At 37.9% G+C, this 26,937-nt stretch overlaps 1 protein-coding gene across 11 annotated transcripts in view; it reads right to left on the bottom strand.

Annotated features, from left to right (window-relative positions):
* Positions 1 to 26,937, bottom strand: part of PTPRM (protein tyrosine phosphatase receptor type M) — a 460,837-nt gene that overhangs the window by 230,710 nt on the left and 203,190 nt on the right. The gene's annotated exons all lie outside the window — the stretch shown is intronic.

Below are 26,937 nucleotides of genomic sequence, written 5' to 3' on the forward strand. Positions count from 1 at the left end.
TTCCAGAGATCTCCCAGTTGAAAACGAGTCATCAATCAAAACGATCAAAATCTATACACAAGCACCAAAGACTGTGGTTGATGAAGTTAGATTTTCTTCAATCCTACTGGTCACAGCAATTGTGATAGAAGAGTGAATTAAAATTTCCACCATATTACAGCAGAACCACTGAGCTGACACCCCCCCCCATTTTCAAAACACTGTCATTAACAAAGCTATTATACATATTTAGCAATAATCTGTGTTTTTTCATATTTGAGTCCTCAAAAAGATTAAAGACAATGTCAGGTTTTATCCATTGCTTCACTAGTTAAACACTTAGAAGACTTTTAATGAGTTAGAAGCCTCTTACACGTAAACAAATTAATATGCATCTTCCCCCTTTTATGTTTGTTAATCAACATGTCTTCACTAGGAATGTTCTAAACAATTTACACAGGATTTCATCTTCTTACTTTCTAATGTAATCCCTGCATGCATGAAATATTTGTTCAAAGATGTTATTCATCTCAGCTCCTTGAAGAAAAGGTGTTAAGAAATTGCTTGTTCTATCATCTACAAAGCAGGGTATTTTTTCCCCCTTTCAAATCATCCAGCTGCTTTTTAAAATTTTTTACAATTCATTTTCACTGTCATACAATGTTGATCACCAGTACAGAATATTTGGCAATTGGTGAGAATAAGGCAAAACAAACCGACTTCTAATTCCAGTCTTCTTTCTAGTGACTTGACTGAGAGGCAAAAATGTCCCCAGCAAGAATAAATTGCTGTAAAGCCATTTATCTGCTTCCATGCTCAGGCATCTCAGCTAAGAATTCTGGCATCTGGGGGCTTTGACACATTTCTACTGCTACAACAATTAAAATTAATATGAATCAAATCTCAAGGACTGGCATACAGACTCCGTAACTTCCTAAACATTTACTTCTGTGTAGTTCAGACATAAACTTCACGGAAAATGATTTTCCTGTTTTGTTTTTTTAATTTCATTTCAGTTTCTAAGAATTTTTTCTTTTAGATGAGATGATGAATAGCAAAGGACATCTGAGAGGCATTGTGTAACTGTAATTGTATCTGAATGGGCTGAATAGAAATAGAAAACCAACAAAATTGAGGTGACCCTGACATACAACATTAAACAATTGAAAAAAGCTCCTGGCTGCAAGAATATGGAACAGCCTGCATAGTTCCACAGTGGGCACATCAGAAAATTCACAGGGGAGCTGAGAAATCATTTTATTATAGACATAAAACTAATTCATAGCATTTTAAAACTGAAACTGATTGGCTGTACAAAATATCTGGATAAAAACCTATCCATGATTTCTGCCCAGAAGGAAGGTATTCTTATGTCATGTTACTTTAATAAAAAGTACAAGTTAGCCCTCAAGTTAAATCTGTGAGAATGACAGATACATTTTCACCTCCAACAAAACAGACAAGGGAAAAAAGAGTTTAGATTGTAAAGGATGGAGACAATACAACTTCCCCTGAAGTTCACAGGACAAAGCTCATTGGACAAGGCGAATACCCTGGTTGCTTTGGCTCCTGACTTGACTCTGTAACCCATAGCATCAAATAGGTACACAGCTCCTATCTATTTTTCCTACCATTCATTCAGAGATTATGCAACTAATAGGGCCCTAATGAACCCTCTCATTAATGAGGGTTTTAACAGTGCTACTTTAAACCAGAAAAAAAAAGGCTAAGGCAACAACAAAATTTTGGGATTAAAAAAAGCCATATGGCTCAAAACAGCCCTGAAAAATAGCAGTTAGTGCAACAAAGGATAGAAAAGGAAGTGTCCATTTGATCAAGTTAGCACCAAACTTCTCTGGAGGTATCACTGTATACACCAGAGGAAGTATTTCATAGAATAGAATCACAGAATCATCAAGATTGGAAGAGATCTTTAAGATCATCAAGTCCACCTGTCAACATGGCACTGTCACTGTAACCTCTAAACTACTAAACCATATCACCCAGTGCCAGATCCAGATGCCTCTTAAGCACCTCTAGGGATGGTCATTCCCAACACCTCTCTGGGCAACCTATTCCAATTGACCACCCTAACAATGAGAAAACAAGTTCTAATTATCTATCTATCTAGCTAGCTATCTATCTTTAATGCAATATGGTTCTGAGAGCACAGTACATCACTTCCAATGCACTGGAAGGTATATGCTTTTCCCCAGCAAGGACACAGGATACTTGGGGAAAGAAAACTGTTAAGCAGCACTAAAAGAATGACAGCTAATGACTATGATTTAAAAGGGAAAGCTGAATTAATTATTACAGCATGATGACTTCATTTAGCTGATTTTATTTTCTACAGGATTTATCACTTTCCCATGGTGAGTTCCCAATGAGTGAAAAAGTAGGCATCCCTCAGAGATGCTGCTACTGTGCCCATGAAACTTGCGCTAACTGTCCCTGCGGTAGTGGAAGGCTGTCATCCCAGCCACGGTCTGCTCTTCGTACCTTGCACCACGTAAGGTAGGTGACAGCTAAACAGAGAGGTGTCATTTCACAATGCTGATCACAGCTGAAATCACACCTTTTAGAGCAGAAAAAGAATAAGGAGCTTAACACACCATACCGACTGTATTACAACATATGTACTTCACAGCACGAGAGCTATTTGCTGAGCCCTTGCCTCCTCCTTACTTGGTAAACGCCCACCTGCAGAGGTTACACCTCTCCAACCACTACAGTCTTCCGAGTGAACTGAGCCCCTGTTGCTCCTCAGTACTCCAGCTATTTTCTTATGCCTTACTGGCACAAATCATGAAGCAAATGGGGAAAATGAGGCCTCCCAATTCGTAAGAGAAGAGGTTGTCCTCCCAAAGGACCACACTGCCTGTCAAGCCTGAAGCTTAGCCAGGTAGTTCTTACCCATTCCCCTGCTGGTGCCTGCAGCATTTTTCCTACTGCTCTCCTTCTGCCAGCTTCAGCAGGGAATCAGGCAGTGAATTCTGAGAGTTGCAGCTCTGACCTGAGGGACCAGCAAGCCCGGTTCTAGCCCCTGGCACTTTAGCATCCCATTTAATCGGTGATCTTGGCTCCTTTTCTGCTCCACTCTGTTTTCCTGAGAATAAGGAGCACAGAATGACAGACAGGATCAATTTCCACCACAGCTGCAATTCACAGCTCATTTCTCTGCAACTTCACACTATACCTTTTACCACAGGTACAATGCTTTTTCAGAAACTCAATTTCAAAACCACAGAGACATTTAGGTGTATTTTTAGCATCCTGTCGTTGATCATCAAAACCTGGATTTAGAATGAAAACTCAGGACTGCAAGTTTTGTCTTTTCATCACAGACTGCACAGACCTACTGAATTAAGAACAAGAAAGGAATGGCATGGTGATTTTCTGCCACTCCACGGCACTCCAGTAGCTGCAGACATCTGGTATGTGCTAGATACTATTTGAAAGGCACCTAACAATAGGAATTAAGAATTTTTTTCTTGTCTATGCAAACTATTAGTGGAGTTTATCTACACAACAACTCTTGGACTTGGAATAGAGTCCAGATTGGACTCTACTGTCCTTTCACAGGAAGTAAGGGATAGACAGAACAAGAAAATAAATTTAAGATGAAAACTGAATATTTAAGTTATTATCCCCAAAGCAGCTTTTTAAAACACAATAGTTAATAATGATAATTAAATGTAAAGACTGCTTCACAGATTGCCTAAGCAGTCTTGTTCAAATCACTTAACATCTTTTCACATCAATTCCCTCTGAGTGAAGTGGGAGCCACAGGACTCTAGCATCAGTATCTGACGGTGTCACACACAATTTCATAAATGCCTGCAAGGAACTTGCACGCTGCAGTGATGGAGACCACCTACAGAGGAACAGAAAACATGGCTTGTGAGCCAGCTGCTATCAAAGTAACAATATTTGGTTTGTTTCTAGAAAACAAATCTCCACAATTGTATACATCTATAGTCAACGCAAACAAGAATACACGAAAAATAATTTACTTGTTTGGCTTGTCCTTGTTTGATTTCAAATCTAATCTACACATGACTACTAACAATTTGAGGTTGTTTGCAAACTTGGTAAGACAGTTTTGTAAAAGATCACATTCAACTGCGATGGAGTCAATTTTATACTGTAATTATTCTTTATCTGAGTTCTTCAACAACAGATTGAAGTTCAAAAAGAGCCTTTCTTTGCTCAAAAAACCACGTGATTTCTCTGATGTGATAACAGATCATGTTTTTTTCGAATTCCAGTTTGCCTAAAACTGCAGAATGCAGTTGAGGAAAGAAACAATGGGCAAGATTTTGGATGGTGCAATTTCACAGTTTTTTGACACATTTTTATTTCAGTCAGATTTGTTAATATAAAGAACTGCTTTGTAGTTAGGATTAGAGGAAGAAAAGGAATACTTTACCCACATGATTTTTCATACTGTCCATTATTTGGGTTATAAAAGAAAGGAATCAAACAAAAAGAAGGCAAACAAAGAAACAAAGGGACAAATGACTCATGAACAGAATCAAAATCCTAATATGATGATGGTGGTGTGATTGTACTGCTGAGTCCCACTATTCTAAAGTGAAAACAAAGACTAAGCTGCCAGTGCGCACAAAACTGTTGAAGATCCAGAAACAACCTTTGAGTTAAGAGCAGCACATTAGAGGTTGGTCATCCTACTCATCTAAGAACACAGCATGTTCAGGAAACAACCAAAAATGTTGAAAACCAGCAAAGAATAATTGTAAATTAGTGAAATACTGGTGTCATATGAAATATCTCTGCTTCCTGTCATGGAGCAGCTATGGAAATTGATAGCAACAGTTACTAAGGTTATTTAGGTAAATGCAAAAGACCACAGAAGATACCCAGCATCTCCTGGAAAGACTCCAAATTATGGTATTTAAAATTCTTACCAATATTTCATATTACTAACATTTATTAACATTAATAACATTTCCAAAAGAATACATTCCTACTTCTGCAAAACCAGATGCCTCCCACAGAAAAGCAGCACTTCTATCAGTCTTCTAAACATACTCCCTGACACTTTAAAAAATGTTGGGATGCAAGACCTGCAGAGTTTCAGCGCTAATGAAAGAAAGAACTATGAGACAGAAAAACTGAAATGGTAGTCACCTGCAATGCCACAGAGGAAGGACTAATCCAGTTTTCATATATATAAAATGTGCTGAAAACTAGACTTTGTTTGCACAAATTCTGGCAAAATGGCTTCCTTTTAATTGTATTATTTTAAAAAAGATTGTCTTATTTTAAATTATATTTTTTCAATTAAATTAATTTGACTTCCAAGTCACAATGCCAGTGAAAGAAGATGAACAGAAGGATGTATATACCCTAAAGTTAGCATACTAGCTTTGAGCAGTAGCCTGCAGGGATCCCTCTGCACCCTTCCCCATTATTGCAGACTTAAGAGCATTGAGAAGCAGGAATAAGCCTCCTGCACACAATTCCCCCAGAACCTTGACTATCATGTTCAGCATCCACAGTGTCACAATGGACAGAAGGTATCAACAGGACTAGACTGAGGCAAAAAAAAAATCTCAGGGCCCCCCACCACAGAAAGTTTTCCTTCTCTGTACTAAACCACTTCCCATCATCTGAGAACTGGAAGATTCACATTTAGAGCATGTGCTCATACTCAGCCTCTATTTCCTGGTCGAGATGCCAACAGGCTACCAGGTGAAAGAGAAAAGCCAGCATCTCCCAAACTACCCTGCTGCCAGGAAGATTACACCTAACACCATTCTTCAGCGTGGAACCAGATGCAAGACCATGCTTCCACTGATTTTATTATATATTTTGAGTGCTGTGTAAAAGTTAAACCTTATGTATCTATATCAGGTATGACAAAAGCATGTTCTCCTAGTTCATATCCAAAGAAACTGAAACTCAAAAGAAATTAATTACTTGCTGAAGGTGGCAGTGCATCAGCAAAAGCCATGAAATCCCAATTCTCAGCCTCATTTCTAACCCATTAGAACACAGCACTGAAAAGTGCCTTTTTTTTCCCCCCGTACTTTGTGGCCAGAAGAGGTTAGTTCCAAAATGTGGGAGCTCAGAAAACAATAAAATACTGACTTACAGCTCACAGCAACAAAATGAATAGGCCAAGTTCTTAGAATGAGCCAGCTTGAATCCTCACTCACTTCGCAAATTCAAATGTGAGATATAGCAGAGGTTTACTTTTTCCAGGAAGGATCCTAAATACTAGTATCACCCCATCACTAAGGTAATTTTTTCTGTGATATTTCTAGATGAAACACAAGCTAAGATACAGTACCTCTTGGGAGAGAACCATAATATTTAGCCAATTATAGAAGATTCATGGAAGGCAAATTCTAATAAACATCTAAGGCATCCGCTCACTGCTTACAAAAAATAAGTGTAGCTGTTGCTTGAAACCAGATCAGGCACTGGATTTAAGCTTTTAGTAATATATTGTTACAAGAACTTGATACAGAAACATGAATGAGTGATAAAATCACACCAGAAGTTTCCTTAACTTTTTACCTCTTCTCCAATTCATGGCTACACGTATTCCTATGTCTTCAGGCTGACATTCACAGTTGCAAAATATATTGGTCTAATCACCAATAACACCCTTCTAATCATCTATTACATCTTTTTAAAGGTAGTAACATTTTAAAGTGTTGGTTTCTATATAGCATTTTTCTTTCATGAGAGGGCTGATATGAATGTTTCACTTTACAGCAAAATTTCAATCTGAACCAATGTAAATTGAATCTAATATTTTTTTATGTTGTCATTTTATAGGTATACTCTCAATGGTAAATCATTTAAATTCTAATACATTTAAATAAGGAATGAAAGAAAAACATCATTTGATATATTTTCGTCAAATTACCTACATTAGATGATTACTCCTCCACAATCAAAATCAGATTTTAAGTATGAATGATACAAACAAGATTACATTCCAAATCTGCAATACAGATTTTTAGTTGCTTGTTTAAAATGACATACCTAGCTATTCAGTAATCACTTTATAATAACCCCTTTCATTTCTAAATCTTCTTAGCCATCAGCCACTAGTGAGGAAAATGCTGGCAGTGGTTTTTACAACTACACATTAGTTTTACATTTCATGACAAGCTAATTCTACAGAGTTTGAAAGACAGACAAGCATGTGTTCTTAAGGTTTTCTTTCTTTTGCATGAAGAAAGCACACATCTAACTGAGAAATGAAAAATAAGGAGTGCAGACATATACTTTCCCCTTCACACATATGGCAGTAACAATTTATCCCAACTTCACCCCGGGAACTGCCATGAATAAGTAAATCAACAAGTATTAAAAGGTGGTGACAAATAACTCTCGGAAGAATTACCATGGTAAGATGGCAAATAAAGTGCCTATTTTTTATAGATGTTACCTTTGGTAGATCTACCTTTGGTAGATACTGGATCAGAAAGATCACTTTGAGGAAAATTGAAGTCAAATGAGCTGTGTTGCATATACTGTCCCTCTCAATGGAATGTATCACAGGCATTTACCCCTTTGACTGAGTTACCACATGACTGCTTTACAGCGTCATTATTGTCCTTTTTATCATTTCTCCATGTTTTTTTAACACAGCAAATGTCATTATCTGCCGATCTGACACAGACACATTTAGGCAGATAGGTACCTCCACACCTGTGGCACTCTTCAGAAGCTGGCACAGACTTTCAGACATTGTAAACATTCAGAAGTTCTAGTGTGAGGGAAGAATCCATTTTTCTAGCCCGTTTCCCTAGAAATGGCTAGAATACATCTAGGATATTGTAAGATGGTAAATCATTCTCTTCATACACTAATAAAATACATGTATTTGTTACAGTGCCCCAATCACCTTCTGACTGTGACTAGTATTAAAGGCAAAGCATACACTGTCATTCTGCTGTGTGACAGACCAGCATGCTCAAACTCCTTACGTTTTATGGTACAGCTGCTTGAGTTACCCCTGAAGCCAACTGGAGAAAAGATAAACCACTCTGTAAATTGGTGAAGGTTTCAGCTGTTCAATACCTGCCCTGAAAGCAGAAGTCCAGAGATGGTTTATTACGTTGTGCAAAAGAATAAATGGGCAAAGCTGTTTCACAGATCAGTCAGAGTAAGATGTAGCAGCGTGTTCTGGTTATCAGTGTGGGCTATTGCCACTGACAAATCACATCATTTCAGAGCTGTTACGACCAGCGGTGGTAGTTAAATGGGGATTGAAAACAGAACCTAGATTGAACCTAGATGACAGGACAACATGGTCATATAAATCTACGTGGATGAGAAAATGCCACCAATCAATGTTACTCATCTAAAAAGAGTATTTACCATTCTTTCTAATCTGACATGTGCAATCAACCTTAACCAAACGATGTACAATGAGATCAGTTCTGACAAACATCTCTCAAATGCATAAACCTGATAAATGAATCAGATTCTCTGTAACAACTGGTAAAAGAAGCTTTGAACTTATATACACATCAAAGGGGAACAGAATATTCTGTCTTCCTACTACACTATCATGTGCTAATGACTATAAACATGTAAGTACTGTAAAGTTGATAAGATCATCTGTTTAATTTGTGACAAGACTCATTTCCTGAAAGAATCTCCTATGTATGTGCCACTCAGTCTGGATACATGTCCTCATGTTAAGTCCATCCTCAGGACTTCTACAGGAGCTTCATCCAAATCTGTGTAGTTACTAGCTACTGAGTAATTTGGTTTTTTACCTACAATCTCAAATGCCATCTTTGTCTTTGATACTGTCACTAACTGAAACATTTGGCTTCAATATCAGTTGCAACATTGAACTATACATAGTATTTTGTAAATTAAAGGTTCTGATAAGTACCTACATTAAGAAGATACACTCTTGGTTTTTTGGTTGAATATATTCAAACTTTTTCTCCTGCTGTATCTAGAAAATACTTCAAGAAATCCCACACATTGCTCCTTCTCTGCTAGATTTCTTTGAATTTTCCTGTGACAGATCAAGAAGCTATTTACCACCAGTCTTCTTTGCTATGCCACTCCCCGTAAAAAGTAAACATTAGAAACTATGCTTGCTGGTGAAGGGAATTTGTATTGTTATACTGAAGCACAGAACACAGAAGAAACCATCATTGTTTCTGATACATTTTAATAAGGAAATAAACTGCCAGTGGAGAAGAAGAGAGAACATCTGAGAAAAAGGTGTGTACTGGTAAACTGCTTCAAAGTTAATTCTTCATAGGATTTAACAGTCGTAAGATTCCCACAAAAATGTATATACCTGGGAATTTGATATCTGCCTCAATACAGAAATGTATGATCTACTGACAAAAAGAGTAGGGGCAAACAAACACAAGCATGGGATAAAGAAGAAAATAAGAAAATAAATATGCTTTTGTGTAATGTGTATCACAGATTAGTCAAGCCTGTGTTATTTCCTTTAAACCATGCTTTATTTCCACACATGATCTTGAGCCTGTTTTGTTTATCTCCTTTCTGTAGTCTTAAAGATTAATCATTTATCAGGACTACATTTCCCTCTGTTGCCTCCAGCATCCCTTGCTTTAAACACTACAGGTCACTTTGCATTTGGCTATGTCCTTTTGCTTCCTTCGCCTCCTCTAAACTTGGTCCTGTCAAATGGAACCTGTGCATTTATGCCAGAACCATAACTGACATGGAAGAGCACAAAGCAGCCATCAAATATTCAGGAAAGCAGAGGTTATGGGAGGTTGCTAAAGTACCTGTGAACATGAGCAAAGGAGAGGGGCCAGGACTAGATTACAGTTTCACTGGTCCAAGACAGGCAGTTGCTTTACTGTTGAGACAGAACCAGATCACTCTGCAGACCACGCAGGAGCCCTGGATCACAGTTTTACCCCACAGCTCAAGGAAAACAAGAAAAGTGCACCAGGTATAAGCTGGTGTGACAAATTACAGAACTGCATATGACAGCAATTAAATAAATCTGAAAACTATCTAATTCTATCACCAATGACTCAGGATTCAAAGTCCATTAAGCATTGTTTTTTCCAATTGAACTGAACAAATGGAAAATAATTCCTATGCTGAAAAAGGTCATACACAAAGAAATAATAAACAAGTACTATACAGTCACTATTTGTAAGTTACTCTAATACGAATTTATAAATTGATGACATCTGTTATAAATCATACAGTTTTCTTCCAAGCACAGAAATGTCCCATTGCTGGCTTTGCCCTGTCTTCATCACAATTATGAAACTGAAAAATTCAGGGTAATAAATTACAGAGAGTTACAAAGAGTTGTGAAGTGCTCAAGCTTTAATCTTTCAGCATGCTTTTCCTAGCAGAACTGGGAAGAGAGTAAAGAGGAAGCAAAAAATCATAAAAATCCAAACCTATAAAAAGCAACAAGCACCTACAACAGTTCAAAATCAGCAGTTCCCAGAGTTTTAGGTCAATGAATAGTCACAGAGATGTCCTTATTTAAAAATGAAAAGAAAGCTTTAACACAGTTTGTATTTAGAAAATAGGAAATATTCAGAAAGATATAAACCATACATTTTAAGTATCAAAATTTGCATTTTCACGATAGAAAATATAAGCAGTTATTTTAACTCATAATTGAACCAAATGAGAAGGTGACAACAGAAGAGCTGCTGCTTTTGCATTTGCAGAATGGTGCAGGGGCCGTCTATTAATAATCTTGAATTATGATGATGCTTATTTTTTTGTCAGTAATCTACATGCAAATAAAAATGGTTTGCTGGATTCAGTATACATATGCACACAAAATCTAGAAATATTCATATAATATATAACCAACTTAAACTAGAAATTTCCTGACAACTCAGTATCTGCTTTGTTTATTTAAGCCTGCCAGTAGCACAACTGCATTTTAAATGGTATTTGTAGGAACAAATAATTTCATTGACTTGTAATCAGGACTGTGAAATTCAGAACTCCATTTCCAATAGGTAATCTACAAAAACAGAAAGTGGCCATTAATAAGGTATTTTAAATATTAACTGATCTTGCTGTACTAGATCATAGAATCATAGAGTTTGAAGGAACCCAGAAAGATCATCTAGTCCAATTCCTGGCCCTGCACAGGACACCCCAGGAATCACACTGTGTGCTTGAGAGCATTGTTCAAATGCTTCTTGAACTCTGTCAGGCTGGTGCTGTGACCACTTCCCTGGGAAGCCTCTTCCAGTGCCCAACCACCCTTTCACTGGAGAACTTTTTCCTCATGTCCAACCTAAACCTCCCCTGACACAACTTCAGGCCATTCCCTCAGGTCCTGTCACTGTTCACCACAGAGCAGAGATCAGTGCCCGCCCCTCCCCTTCCCCTCATGAGGAAGCTGTAACTGCAGTGAGGTCTCCCCTCAGGCTCCTCTAGGCTGAACAGACCAAGTGACCCCAGCTGATCCTCCTATGGCTTCCCCTCCAGGTCCTTCCCGATCCTTGTGGCTCTCCTTTGGACACTCTCTAATAGCTCAATGTCTTTCTTACATCACGGTGCCCGAAACTGCACACAGCACTTGAAGTCAGGCGGCACCACTGCAGAGCAGATGGAAACACTCCTGTGAGGCTTTCCTGACTGGATCTCAAAGGTAAACCACACAGACAAAATGGAAAAAAAACTCAGAGAAAGACAAAATGACAGAGCTTTGAAGTCAACAAAAACTTGTTTGCTTGACCCAATCCACCAGCTAAAGTCTGTGTGGATCAGTATTATCCACAGTGATAAGTTTTAGTGGAAAGATCCTTGTACTGGAGAATTTGAAACCTCAGCTCAGTTTCTGACTTAGGTACTTGTCACTGTAAGATCATAGAAATCCCTTTCAATACCTCCAATTTGAGTAACTAAATCCTCTGTTTGCAAAGTACTTTGATATTTATAGAATCATGGAATAGAATCATAGAAATGTTAAGTTTGGAGAAGACCTTTAAGATCACTGAGTCCAACCACTAACCAGAGCACTGCCAAGCCCACCACTAAACACTGTCCCCAAGTGCCGCATCTACACGTCCTCTAAATACCTCTGGGGATGGAAACTCCATCACTTCCCTGGGCAGCCTTTTCCAGTGCTTGAGAATCCCTTCCGTGATTTTTGTTTTTCCTGATACTCAATACGAATCTTCCCTGGAGCAACCTGAGGCCATTACCTATCATCCAGTCACTTGTTACCTGGGAGAAGGGACTGATATCCACCTCCCTACAACCTCATTTCAGCTGAAGAGTGATAATGTCCCCACTGAGCATCTTTTTACCCAGGTTAAATAACCTCAGTTTCCTCAGCTACTCCTCAACTGGTGTTACATAGGAAGGAGATACTGTTACTGTTTCAGTATTCTCTGAAAACTGAAAGAAAAGCAACATGAAGGTCAGGGTGTCTCCAGCTATTCCACTGCTGAGGGCACTCACCAATCCATACGACTACGTGATTTTCACCTTTTGTGCCTCCAATTCTCAACTCCATCCCTGGAGTAGGAAAGTGCAGAAGGCATGTCTGGTTTCGGAAAGTCTTGGTGGGGGCACTAAACTGGGGAGGACCTTTCCTAAACCATGACACAGGTGAGTTGGGATGGTGTCCTGGATGCAGCTGCCCAGGCACTGGCAGAGGGGCTGTAAGGAAGCCTCTGCGGGGAGATGCCAGGCTCCAGCTGGCTCCAACCAACACACTGCAGGACACAGCTCTGAGGATGGGTTATCTCACTGTTTCAATCTGTCTTTGTTTCTCACTACTCAAGTCTATTTCAAATCACAAAAAATCATACTCATTTTTCCCAAGTTGAGTCTGTTTTGCCTCTGATGGTGATTGGTAAGTGATCTCCTTCTCTTTACCTTGATCCATGACCTTTTCCATCTTATTTTGTCCCTCATCTTGCTGAGGAGGGGCATTGAGAGAGCAAAGTGTCGGGCAGCCAGAGCCAGCCAAGGTCAGCCCACCACAGATTGGTTTGGTATTTCGAGTATTCTCAGTTGTATTCAGGTACAGTGAGTGTTCCCTGAATAAAGAACACAGTATCAAGGCCTCCACAGATAGCAGCCTAAAATAGACAAGCACTATAGAAATTTTTTTGTGTTTAATTTCTGATGAATTCACACTGCATTAAGTATTTGAGCAGAAAGCAATCGTTTTAAATTGTATCAGCACTAGCAGCATGTAACCATGGTAATTAAAACAATATTATTTTTTAAAATTACAAAAGACTACTCAAGACATATGAAAAGGAACTACCCAAGAAAGAACATCTTTCTTCCGATAACTACAGCTCGTTAAGTCTGGAAAATTATTAAGACAGAGACTTTTTTACTCTTGCTAAACAATTAGCTAGATATGCCACAGAATAATGATTTTAATTAAGAATTAAATTAAACAGGGAGTTTCCATGGACAGAACTTTCAAGAAGCCTTAAAGCAAATTACTGTTAGATGTCTGAGAATATTTTGACTAGAATTTTCCTTCCCTGTATTTAAATGAAGATTTCACTACCTTAATTCATATTTACAAGTATTCTAATACAAGAGTGGCTCCTAACTGGGAAAATACCACACCACCAAAACCATAAAAAAATCATTCTTTTAAGAGTTAAAGCAGAGGGTGCTGACATGACAGCTCAGAAGTATATAAGTTCACTTCAGCCCTTTCAACAAACTGAACTGAACATCTAATACTACCATAAAGAGTATAAGTGAACAGAGGTTGGAGGGACTGGTCCCTCATAGTGCAGTCCTTGCTTACAACCGAAGAAAAAACTCAGCAGGCAACAGCAAGGAACCACTTCAGTGCCAATTTTTATAATAATGTTTAGCACGGTACAAAAGCATTCTTGATTTAACTCACTGATCTGAAACTTACAACATTGGCTTCTGCCAATAGCAAAAAAGATAGATTCTTGGAAGTGTTACAGTTGTTCAATATGGCAAGACTATCCCTGGAGAAAATCTGGTTTCAATTATGAGCTAAAATAAAAGAAAAATGTTTCTGCAAGCCCAAGTGCAGTTTTCTCTCTGAATTCATGAGTGAACTCAGCCACTGCACAGCTATGACATGCAGCTGTCATAGCAAAACTTCTGTAGCCCAATGCACTGAAGAAAGATTTGCAAGTTCAGAAGATACGTATCCTCTGCCCTTTCCAGCATGCTGCAAACAGCAATTCCCCACAGGCTCACATGGTGCACAGGATCCCTGGATGGGGGATCCTACCTACAGCAAGGAGACCTTAAACGCTCCCAGGCATACCTGAGGCCCATTAGCGAAAGCAAGTTAGCAAAGGCCTTAAGTTTTGCCTTAATTGAACAGGAATGTGGATGACATACTCCTGGTAGGTGAAAAAGGTTAATAAAGACAAGTCTCATGTGTTCCTAAGTTTTCCATCAAATACACAATTGTCACCAAAAGTCAAAATACAACACTTTCACTAACACCAAGAGACCGGAGCATTTAAGTTTGACCTCCTATCAATATTCAGGATATCATACTTCCCACTTAGGGCTCTGTTTGAGCATGCAAATGCCCTGGGAGAGATGTTCACCACAGCACTATCATGTATCCCTGTGCATATGCCCAATATTACATGTCCTATGCTTTAGCTGCATCCCAAGGACTTCCAGCCTTGCTGTCTTGTCTTTTGAGTGACAGGTGTAGTAAAAGCTGCTGGCTGACACGAATAGGAGAACACACTTTTGGTTTTCTTCATTTCTCTCCACTGCCCTTGGCAAAATGCAGCAGGAAGTGGAGAATGGAAGAAAGGCTTCAGCTATTCTCAGCTGCCTAAAGGAAGCATAGGGGGTCTACCACAGACAGACATGTAATTGGATAATGAGGGACCTCAAGGATGCTGGAAACCTTTGGTTATTCCTACAGCATGCAGAGATGTTTAGTGAAATCTTCGAGTTAACCGGACTCCCTGATAAGAAGTAGAAGTCCCAAATGTCTCATCAGAAAGTCTCTTCTTGGTACTAGCTGACTGTTTAACTTAGCAGATTCAGGGCATATGAAAAAGCAGCTGAATAAAGACAAAGGTTGATTACTTGAATCAGGCTTTGGCTCAGAATGCCACCTGTCACTGGAGGGAAGCACTACATGTCAACGCTATAGGCGAAAGCCCAAACCAGGTAGTGTTTATACATGCTGTGCAATGCCACCGCACATATTTGTAAGAGGGCTTTACAACCACAAACAAAAAGCTTAAAATCTGAACCTATTATTATGGTGATTTTGCTTTCTAGCAGAGGGAAGTCTAAAGCATACATTTTTACAATTCTATGTCAAATCACTTATCCAAATTTTCTATAGATAAATTTGCAGTAACAAGATTAAAACACATAGAAGAAGTGAGTCACAACTGGCAGTACAAACCCTAGGATGCTTCTGGCAGCTTCATAGGTATTAATCATGGTCCATACAAAAGTATTCCCCATGAATTCACATAAAATAAGGCAGTATTTCCATGTACAGTTTCCAATGGCATGAACAAATGACTCAAGATTCAATTCTGTTGTTTATGATGTTGCTAGAATCTCTTGATAAAGGTAAAGCCTAATGTTTGCAACTACAGCTAGGTTATTTTTTACAACATGTTCAGCAGGTCATACGATTACCTACATGACTGCATGTTGTTGAAACAATTTTGCTCTCAGTGCAACTGAAAAGCTATTTAAAATTAAAACAAATAAACCCATTTGATTCAAAAGAATTTCCAACTCATTTCAATTTTTAAAAACAGAAACAGTTCTACGTAATGATCAGGAAAACTATCTCTTAAGTCAAGAGGGAAACATATGGACAGCAAAATGAATACAGCAATACTATGGAGACAAAAGAAGTATGTGCATGACAGCTGTTCTAGATATATATATAAAATATTTTATTCTTGCCTAAGGCACAGTCTGAAATATCCTGAAAAAAAATTCTAATAGCTGGTTTAAACTTTCTCCATTTCTTTTAATGGAAGAATGAAGAAGAGCTTCTGAAACATTCTGAAGGCAATCTACCAAAACCACTAATAGAGAGCTCCCCAAATAACACCCAGTAATCATTATAAAGATCACTGTACATACAAATGCCATTATGAAAACATAACAGACACAAAAATGCAAAACAGTATCACAGACATCACTAAAAATGCCAAGTTCCTTTATTTAATTACAAGAATTAAAAGAATTTTATTGTTTCTCAATAAAGCTGCAGAATTGCACAAACAATGCTGGAATCCATTTCAGCTCTCTTGTGGTTATCTTGTGTACGCCTTATATATTACTTTTAGATTTAGATGTAGCTGTTTGTCTTACCAGGAGAGAAATTTAACAGTTATCTGCAGATATCTCACTCCTGTGTAAATATATTTTTATATGCATTTAAGTCTGGCAGTCCATATGGTAACACTAATGATTGCTGTTTCACTTTAAAATACATCCACATATCCAAAATTTAAGTAAAGCAATGTCAGTACATTAATTTTTATCTTGAACCCAATTATTAAGTAATATAAAAAAAGATGTATTTAAAAATTTAGTATCATTTGCTTTCTTGAAAATAGACAAAAATAGCTCATAAATAGCCGGCTTTCTGGTTTAAATAGCAGTGGATCATTATAGAAGTTATGGAAAGAAAGTAGAGAAAAATCACACACTTCACGAAGATGCAAACTGGAGAAAAGCAAAGAGGGAGTACTATCAGGACTTAGGTCAGAACAAAACACTCTTTTTACTATAAGCACAATTTCACAAAATACAGGATTCATGTTCTTGACTCCCATCAAGTTTATGGCTGTGATCTCATATGAGATGTTTATAGATAAGCATGTCTGGTGAAAAAAATTGAGCTCTTCATGTGACAGCTGGTCTACAGAACTGTCCTAAGTCACTGCAGACTGCAGATCACAGCCAGTCCTTGGCAGTCCAGGCACAACTGGTCAGAAAAGCTGCAATGGCAGAAGAAGACATTCCCAAGTGCTGGGGAGGAAAGGGCAGCTTACACAGCTTTGAGCACTTACAGGAGAGCATCCTTGCTGTTGAGCAGAACTTAAACAGCAGCAAAGACAAGGCTGAAGTTTGAGGAATGGAAGCTGCTGGTAACATTCCAGAGGAGAGAAAAGTTTTCTACACAGAAGGACCATGAAAAATTAGAAAAAAAAGGAAAGAAAAAAGAACTTTAATTACCACTTTTACTTAGCAATTATTCCAATCACAAAAGTATACGGATAGCACAATCTATACACTTGTTTATGATGTGAATGGTCATGGCATTTCACTTTGAGCTTGTTTTCCTAGATGAAGTATTTTTTCAGTAATGTTGTGGAAATAGAAAACTTAACTTTTATAATGCAATATCTGAGGTGGAAGAAGAGCCAAAGTCCTTTGTATAAATCAAACCTTCATGGCTTGAGGCATAGGGAAAAGTGTACCTGGTAATTTTTAAGGTTTCCGTTCCTTTTACAACTGACTCTGCTTTCTAAAAAGCATCTGCTTCACTTGCATCCAAAACAAAAACAACTTCATTAGATGGCAAATGGCTCACCTTGTGACCACAGGCTAACATTTCAATCTTGCACTATAGTAAAACATTGCCTATAATAAAACACACTGTCATTTTTGGTCAGGCAGCCTGATACCTAATGTACACATCCAGGGGCAGAATCGGCCATGTGAGTGCAAAGGAAATAAATCTATCCTTTCAACAAAAGACAAATTACAATGTTACAAAGCTAAGCGAAGCATATTGCCTAGGGTATCTGCAAGGTGCCCACAGACTGTTCACCTGCTAGTTGTAAAGTAAGAAGATGGAGGACTAGAGGTCCTTGTGCTACACTGATACAGCAGACCTGAGGCACTAGAATGTTAAAAAAAAGCAGTACATTTCAAACATTTTTCAACTCATTTCACTTTTTTCTGTTAAGCACATATTTTCACTTAATGTTTTCTCTTTTCTCCATATGAGGGTTCTTTAATCTTTCATACCAGTATCTTGTGTGATTAAACACAGTCAGCAGCCCCTGTCATTAATTATTTGATGACTACATAGATCTCACAAAACAGAAAGTTTTTATGATTTCTGTGGTACGTTTTGGATGTTTTGTAAAATCCTAAAAGTACATGAAGAAGGTTTTATGCCTTAAAACCTAGCTAGGTATACCCTGTGATACAGAACAGCTACTCTGCACTATATCTGAGAAATGCTTCCATTCAAAATAATGCACAAGTATTTAATATGTGGTGACCAAAGGCTTGAGCCTACAGTTTCTGGTTTATCCATTAATTTTAGTGTTTTCGGGAGTAATACAATTTGTCTATGCTATTATGCATCACTGGTTTATTCTTTCAACAAAATCAGGAAGGCATTGCCTATCAAATCAAAGCATTTACTACAGTGCCCATCTCTAGGAATAGCAAGAAGCCTGCACAGATCTACCTTCCCCTTACTGAAGAAAGAACATTGGCAGTTGATTTAGACTATAAACACAATCTGGAGACATCTCTGCCTGGGAAAACATTTTCTCTAGTCCTCTTGAGCTTTGCTGACTTGCCGTCTTTGGCAAGTTTGTGACTCCTAGCAAATGGATTCATAGTAGATTTGGTGCTAGTGATATTCCTGGCTTGTAAATAAATGCTCCAATCTAATTTTTTGGTAACTTTGTCAGGAAACCAACAGTAACCCAAGGATTTGGTATGCATGCAGCACAGGCCTCATAAATCCATATGGCAACTAGGCTGTTGTGATTGTCAAGCAATGAGCCTGTTCTACCAGACTGATGACAAATTTAGTCTTACAATCTGTCATGACATTTTCACAGAGCAATTCAACTTCTGTGAACATGACAGTTTTCCTTGGTCATTTTCCTGAAAGGTAGAAGGCTGGCAAAGAGGAGTTTGTTCAGTTCTTAATATCCACTCTGAGATGAAATATCAGATCCACATTTATCCACTGGGCAAAAGATTTAATCTATGTGAATCATATGGCTTCCACATGTGATAAAAGACGGACATTAACTTTACAGATCACCCTACTGGAAAATGAAACAGCAATGATCAAAGAATGCTGAAGCCTAAGATTTCACTATGGATGTCTAGGTTCTCCAGGAAGTCTAAGTAGAGCATTGAAAGGACATTATCACCGCTTGCAGCTAATGCCATAAAGCTACAATAACTGAATGCAGTATTCATTCCCTATGCACAACATTTACTTTGAAGGCATTTATCAGGAAAATACAATTTCTGGAATACACTGATTTCTCTTTCTAGAAGGCATGGAAATATGAGCATATTCTTTCTTTTCAGTCCATTGTAGAGCTTCCCCCAGCAGTCCACTGACTAGCCAATGATACCTAGAGAAACAACATGAGAATTGCTAAAAAGCCTCACGGCTTTGTTTTCAGCTAAGATACTATTACGAAATAACATCATTATGAAATAAGGTGAATTGGGGGCCTAACTGAAGGTCTGTACAAAGACACAGCATCTTTAGCAAAAGCTTCTCCTTTATCTGCAGTTTAGATGAGGAAAGTAGACAGTAGTTTCATGTTCATTTAAAAGACAGGGATACTGTAACTCCGGGTCCCAGGCCAGCTCTTTTTCTCAGGTAACGTGGAGTTTCAGGCAGAGAGCAGCTCTGCACATATATTACATCTTGCTCTGCTTTTTCATGAAGAATTCTGCTAAAATATCCGGTGTGGTTTAGTCACTAAAAGGGTGTAATTAGAATTAAAGGTCAAGTGTGCCTGCTTCAAGGCACTGCAAGTGCACAGACATGCTGGTTGTAAGCTGGGAGCATGACTGACATCTTCTAACTGTTCATAGAGAAACAGCATGGTGTTGATATATCCCACAATTTGTAGATGAGAGTTGTAGCAGCAGCTGATGCAACTGGCAACACTGGGAGCTGGTAGTGATGGAGTTGCTCTTGTTGTCACAGGAGGAGAGAGGAAGTGAGACTTCTCAAGTGATGGAAAGACAGCTCCAAAGGTGAGCGACTCCCAGTGTAATGTGAGCAGCTGACCTAAAACGACCACTGTTACTTGGTGCCAGACCTGAACTCTCCACATCACTAGACCTGCAAAAGACCTAGAGAATTTGGAGGCCCTTTTCCAAAATGATGCCATTATTTCTATACTAGCATAATTATAAACAGTATTTTTTCATCAGCCGGTGTGCTTTCAGCATGTTATCTGAACTGTTTCCAAAGCTCAGGAGGTGTAACTAAGAGCAAAGGTGTTTTATTCAGCCTCTTCCTCTCTGCTAAAATGCCTCCTGGTAGACAGGTAAAATTGAAGTAGTACAGGAAAATAGACTGCAGAATCAGAGCTTTCTGATGCACTGGAGGCAAGCTTCCTACTTAATTTAATACAACACTTGTTCTTATCTTTGATTGCAAATTACATGTTTAGAACTCTTTTTTCCTGTTAGTGCTTGTGGGTTTGATGAAGAAATGTGTTTAGATTTATCCTATCTGTGTTCTTTTCTGTCTCTCAACATTTTTTTTTAATCTTGGAGTGTTTGTTTGCATGACCACATAGCTCTGGTTCTCTTTCAAGTAGTAACTGTTAGGAACATTGAAACACAATGCACTGCTTTCCTTATGCCATAATTAAAGAAATTCAGCTCTCAGAACACAATACAGAAGAGACTGACTGAAGTAGAGAGAACTTACTTTGTGTTCCTAATTGCAACTTGAAAGAAAAGAGAGGGAGAAGGGATGTAAGATAAAACCAAAAATAGATGAACATATTATTGAAGAAATCGCTCATAAGCAAGAACCACTGCTTCTAACTTTTTCATTAGTTTCTCACATATTGTATTTGACAGAACTACTGCTCTGCTTGATGACTTAATCCACTCTCCTCCAGATACTGACAGCAATGTCACTGTCAAACTTGACACCTGTTTTTTACGTCCAAACATTGATTCTTCATCTTACAGCCAACGTATTTCATAAGATTGTTATCATTATAAGCAAAATATTGATTAGACTGAAATCCCTACCTGTAAATTTATAGCCTTAATTTCCAGTAGTAGCCTTCATTTCATCTGTTATCTTCAAGCAGATGAAGATGTAAAGGAGTTACTAATATGTCTCAAGCAAAATGTGAGCTCATCTCTCATGTATTTATTAAAGTTTAATGAAAACAATGAATAAATAATTACTTCTATATAATTGGAGAGAAAAAAACCCAACCATACAAGCACCTGTTTAGGGCCAGACAGCAGAAACTCAGAATTATAAGCCACAGACCTTATAGCTAAGTAATAACATAGAGAGAAGTCCACAAGAAAAAGCACAATTCTTCTAGTTGCAGAGCAAGAAAGAGGTTAAAGCACCCCAACATCAACCCCCCCTCTAAGCCCCTGTACATTCAGCCTATTACCAAAGCCAGTTCCCTTGTTTTTGTGGTACTATCAAAACACAACTTCAGTCCCTGGGTTTCTAAAACCAGTTATCCTGGATAAATGAAACTCTATCTGGCATCCACATTTCTCATATTGCATCTGAGATGGAAGAATCACGTTCTGCCATTTATGCTTTAACCTGATACATGCTTTTTTCAGTTTGTCATGCATTGTTTTATTATATTTACCCTCCTCCTCACTGGGAGATACTAATTTTCCCTACATATTTCCAGAGTTGAGATCCTCATAATTCCCTCCTCATTTACTAAGCTTGCACTAATTATTTTCTCTGTCTCAATCCTCACCCTTGGCCTTTGACTGTTCTTTTTGTGAATCCATGTTTTCTCTCCACTGCCTTTTTTGTGACCATTTTTATATTCTGCCTCTCAACACTTTTTCCTGTTATTCTTCAGGGCCATGATGATTTTAGTTAGCAACTGTGGAAACAACTCACAGCACTCTCCTGTAAAAGGGTCTGCAACAAGCATTGTGCTTTATCATTTCAGCAGGTGCCTTATTTCACATGGACAAGTCAAAACTTGGACCTATAACCTTATGATCATTGAAGAAGAGTGTTGGAAGCAGCTTTTTAAAATGCAGAGCGATTTGTCAAAGCAGCCTATGAATAAGAGCTCTTCTGAGCATTAGAAACACATAAGGACACTTTCCAACAGACAGTGCACCTCTGAGATGAACAAGACTGCTGGGAGTTCAAGGGTACCTTTTCTTCTTACTAGCCTTAAAAAAATATAATTTTTTGCTCTCTCAGTTACAAATCATCATCATCTGTACATCGAAAAAACAAATGAGGCATTTTCATGGGAACAAAAAGTAAATTGTGTTTCTAGAAATTACACTGTAATTTCTAGAATTACACTGATTTAATTGATTCAAAATGCATTTAAAGGACCAAATGAAGGATCAGAAGTTTGACTTCTTTTTCACCCAAACCTCTGTTTTTGGTAATTACAGCTGAACAAAGAAATGCATGTGAATGCACATATTAGTTGTGTGAACCTTGCAGTAGCAAGCGTGGACTTATAAGGTGAAATTTATTATGACTTGTGAAGTAAACCCATGTGATTTATTTAACAAACTTGTGTTGTTTTCAGCTGTACTGATAATGACACAGCTAGGAACGGAAATACAGTGACACTACACTGCTCATACTGTAAATAGAATAACTCACCCTTCATTCACTAACCACATACTACGACTGACAAATGTGAGAGACACAATGACTGTAAGAAAAAATGGTAGATCTTGGCTATTCATTTATGTCTAGCTCTACAGTATCCTGAAGCACCTTTATATGGACAGACTGAAAAGCTCCTGGAAATAAAGAGATAATAGACGAGATTTATATGCTGAAACAGCAAACAACAAAAAACTCAGGAACTACATAGGTTTCTAGGGAAACAAATACATATACATTTTTCAAATTATAAGCAAGTCGTTTACACTGCTGATGTTGATACCCATTTCAGGGAGAGAAAAATGTACAATGTTGCTTGTGACTGACAGAGTTGTGCCTAAAACCAGAGAGGCAGGTCATTACTCCTTCAATTTACAGTGCATAATACAAATTTTGCAAACTGTAAGAAACATTATGCTCTGATTTATTCTGCTGTTCTGGTAACATAGTTTGTGGTAGGTCAGAGTGACATTTTACTTTTGAATAATGCAGAGAATCAACAGCCTAACACAGAAGGGATGCAGACCAAAGAACGCTGAGGGGGACTCACAGAAAAACTTTCTCTTGGATTGTACGTATTAAGTCCCAGGAGACCACAGATTAATAGATACCTATGCAACCAGCTCCAATCTACTGTAAGTTTCTCTGCACGGAGACTGGAAGGCTTTTTGTTTATAACCTACAAAATTCTCATAGGCTGCTAGATCTTGAAAGGATGATGTTATCTTCTATGGTGATGGCTAAAGAGTTATCCAAGTTTAGAGAACCATTCTCTGAACTTTCAGCCCCTGGAGATGAGAAGGAAACATATGACAAAATTGGTCATATCACTAAGTACAGATGCCTGCAAAGACAGGTATCAGTAGGGTGCAGCAGAACTGTGCCACTGCCATACAAACTATGGTAAAAAGAATACTGAGGAGAAAAGAGGTTTACTATTGAACAAAAAGGAAAAGCATCCAGTATGGACATCAAGACAACTGAAGTATGTAATGATCCTTTTGTATGAGTATCCACTAAAAAATCGACTATGACCTACCGTTTATCAAAAACGCAAATGTGAGGGGTAAAGCTCTTAGCCTGTCGTAGGGAAGGAACAGGCATGCTGAAGGGCAGTTGGGTCTAAGCTGGATATTTTCACACCTCTAGGCCTGTTGGTCACCCTGCTTACTTGAAAATTGACTATCTGGGAAACTTGCATGCAAGATCTCAAAAAAGCCAAAGAAAGCTGTATGCTTTTTTTCAAAGGCTATTTCTAAAACCCTAAAGGAAGATGCATGAAGAATTAAAGGCCTCTAGAACAACTAACCAGACTACGTGCAAGAACTCCTCTTCATCCCTGCCAAATTAGGAGAAGACAAAAATAGACTTGCTAAAAACACATCACACAGAAAACTAAAAGCATTTTATTTCTTTGAAAAGGCAACGGCCCTCAAGTTTGGAAACAGAGTAGTGTATACATATGTTTCGATTTTATTAAGGCTTCTAACACTACTTTAAATAAGTTTTCTATAACTCATAGACACTAAGGAGGATTAGGCTAAATTAAGATTTTACACTGTGGACTCAATGAAAAATCCCATCGGAAAACTGCACTGAAAATGTAGTGATCTGGTACCCTGCCAAAGTGTAGCTAAAAGGCATCTGTATAGGGTCTGTAGCTATTAAAAATTATCACCAGTGGTGTGCAACAGCAAAGTTAAGAAGATCTTGGCTAACAATTCTGGAAAAAACAGAGGAACAATCCCACCCTACCACCAACCATCAGGACACTATTCCTAAATTAAAATTGTGAGATGCTACTATGAGGCAGGAACAATGAATCACACAAACTTTTTAAATCATTTTTATTTAGCAGTATCACATGTGAAAAAGGTAACACTGTTGGGACTATTTAGGTCTCAATCACAATGCCACATTTGGGTAGTGTATAACCTTTTCTCTGTGTCTACAGCTGAAAAATTGAAGATTTGCACTGCAGCAAAAAAGACTGAGCTTAGGGATTAGAAAAACTTCTAACTGCATGAACTGCTGGTATGGGTGGGATGAAGAAATTACAAAACCCAATTTCTTTGAGAACTTTCAGAAAGCTAGTCAAAAAGATGTCACAAATACCTAGAAATATAGTTGAAATGCTTTATAACATATTTCCAGACAAGGAAGGAAGAGAAGGCCTCTTGAAAGACTTCCCGTTCTAGGACCCTATGAAAAGCAAACCATGGGGACCCAGAGAAATGGAAAAACATACTAAACAATTTATTTAGGGTTTGGTTTGATTTTTTTTTTTTTTTGGTGATTGACTTTACTAGGAAATATTCAAATATTATTATTGCAATGTTATTCTGAAACATAGCTCTCAGTCACTAGTGTGGTTTGCTTCGGGCAAGCCTCTAGGAAACTCAATTTGACATTGTTTCCTTGAATAAAGTCTCCTAGTAAAGAACACGAGAAATTAAAAAAGAGAACAGAGAGAGCTGCTTTCTTTCCAAGCAGAAGTTTGCCATTAATTGTTCCCTCCTATGCTTACCTTTTGAAATCCAGTGCATCTAAAGCTTCCAGAAATCCAGACAAAGGAAAGTGTAGCTTCCCCACTGGCAATACCCAACATCAGCATTAGGAAGAAAATGTTACTGACTCCTTTGAGACAGCAGTATGTGATGAATAGAGAAAACTGAGAGCTCCAGGCTAACAGGTGGAACACAGCAGTCTCCTCTATATTTTGCGAGTGTAGCTGCAGAATTCTACCTATAGGACTGTGCTCCAGAAATCAAGTTTTAATTTTAGCATTAGAAAGACCTCACAAAAAAACCCTAAACCATCTTGCATTTGATTGCAATCACAATGATGACAATAGCCTGTGTACTACACATTCTTTTTTAATCTGCCAGTAATTTGAAACAATAGCTTCAGGAAACTTCAAATCCAACTCTGATGTCAAGAAATCCTTAATTCTAAAACCTGTGTACACATCAACATCATTAACTTCTTGCTCTTGTTGACTGGCTATCCTCTCCCTTCTTCCCAAGGCAGCGGCTGGTGGCCACTCTGATGTTAAAATTTGGGATATAATCTCTCTGGGGGCTTGTCTGCATGTGCAGGAGAATGCCACAGAAGTGCTTGAACTTGAGTGATCATTTACAAATGGACACTTCTCTCTGCTAACAGCAGGTAGTTCACTTAGCTATTAAATGGTATCCTAGCTTCATCCAGTTTGTATTTTCTTCCTCTCCTAAAGAAGCTTAAACGTAATGATGTCATGCCAATAAAAGTTTCATTTCTTTTGATAAGTAGGCCAAAGTAGCAGATGTCTGTTTTAGCCTGGAGGAAAGGACATTTAATGGTGTGTGACAAATAAGAAGAAAAAAAAAAAGCAACATTTTTTCAATGTTGCCTACTTTAAAAATATTGTTTTACTGAATTATTCAAGTTGTACATCCCTCCTTATATTGCATTAAAATCACAATAATAATTTCTCATTCAAGTCTGGATATTAAAAATCATCACAGTGACCTTTAGTATACTTAATAGTTAGCTCTTGATTTTATTAAAGTCTTGACCCACTACTTATCTCCTGAATGGCCATCTACCAAAAGTGGACGATAATGGAGCTAAACACAAGGAATCAATTGTATCATTCCTTTCAAGCTCTCCACGTGTGTGCTGCCAAATCCAGTCGGCTCACTTGACTGGTTTAAAATGCAACACTGGTTTCCTAGAGAGGATAATGGACTAGCGTATAAACAGAATTTTTTCAAAAAAAAACCACGGCAGCCCAAGTGATAGAAGCCTTTAAGGGGGGGTAATAATTTTCTGAAAGGGAACAGATGCTTTAGATATTATATTAATGTAGTTTCCAACAGCACTCTACTAAAAAACCCACGTAACACTTTAAATATATATTAAAAATAGTAATGTTGTAACACTAAATGATCAACAAAGCAGACAATTTTCTACCAGTAGTGCCTAATCTAACACAAATAATAATTACCACATATTACCAAAGAGCCCAAATTATATAATTAATTAAATCTCTACATATATCTGGGAAATCTCTAGTCTTTCATAATGAATAGGCCATTAAAATATTTGTATTATACTATATACAGAATACAGTCTAAAAAAAAAATTCTTCCATATTAATATTTTTGGAATAAAAAGTCTCTAGTGTAGTGGACTGGATTCTTTAATTCATTTTGTCCAAAAAACCCAAAAATTCTCTTCAGTATTTATGCAGGGCTCTTGCACACACTGCACTGTCAGATAAACACAAGGGAATAGGACAAAGAGCACAGACCTGAAAGGGGCAAACCCCCCACCAAATCCTGTCCTCCACAGTCTGTGTAGGCTACATC

This window comes from Corvus hawaiiensis, chromosome 30 (genome assembly GCF_020740725.1).
Source record: "Corvus hawaiiensis isolate bCorHaw1 chromosome 30, bCorHaw1.pri.cur, whole genome shotgun sequence".
Taxonomy (NCBI): Eukaryota; Metazoa; Chordata; class Aves; order Passeriformes; family Corvidae; genus Corvus; species Corvus hawaiiensis.